This window comes from Primulina huaijiensis, chromosome 1, assembly GCF_012295235.1.
Source record: "Primulina huaijiensis isolate GDHJ02 chromosome 1, ASM1229523v2, whole genome shotgun sequence".
Taxonomy (NCBI): domain Eukaryota; kingdom Viridiplantae; phylum Streptophyta; class Magnoliopsida; order Lamiales; family Gesneriaceae; genus Primulina; species Primulina huaijiensis.
Genome location: NC_133306.1, coordinates 19,684,236 through 19,685,201, shown reverse-complemented (window position 1 = coordinate 19,685,201; position 966 = coordinate 19,684,236).

The following is a 966-nucleotide window of genomic DNA, read 5'->3' as shown; positions in this document are numbered from 1 at the left end:
ATTACTAAAACTTTATTTAACATTAACATTCAAAATATTATTGCTATTTTAATTATTAAAGTAAATGCATATTTACAAATTTATTTCTAATAAATATATTTAAATTAATTTTAATAAATATAAATTATAATTATAAATATTTAATTATCTATCCAATTATTTTAAGAATATATATTTAATTAACACTTGGGGCATTTTGGTCATTGTAATAAAATTTACAAAATTAATCCATCATTTTAAAATCATACCAAACACCATGTTATTTATCCCACCATGTTGGGGAATTACACCGAAGCGATGCTGACCAAAATGATAATAGTACCCCAAAACTTGCGGAATAAAATAACCAACAAGAACACAAAGATTTACGTGGTTCACCCAATATAGGCTACGTCCACGGAGCACTGCAACTTTTATAACCGGAAGAAATATTACAACAAGTGTATACACCAATACACTCAATATTTCTCACACTCCCAACCCGAGTATACCGAGAAAATAATTTCTCTAACTCACACAAGAGAATTCTCACACTCAAGAAAAAAATACACTTTTTTTCTATGCACTCTCTATTTATCAAAGCTAAAAAGCTTTTGATTTTGGGATACAATAACTGAAGGAATTGAGCTCTATTTATAACTAATTCCCTTGTTCAGTTTTAATAAAAATTCGATGTGGGATGAGTTTTTATTATTATTTAATTTAATGTAGGCCCCACCCCATAATAACTCACCTAACAATTCTCCCACTTGAAAACTTGATTTCAATCATGTCTTCACACCATCATTGCAGCAGCTCATATATCTCCATTTATACCTACAGTCCAACACAACTTCAGTTTGTCCATGGTTACCGTCTTCGTGAGCATATCGGCTGGATTTTTACTTCCAGGAATCTTCTCCAACATCAAGACTCCATCTTCCAGCACTGATCTGATGAAATGGTACCTAACATGTATATGCTTTG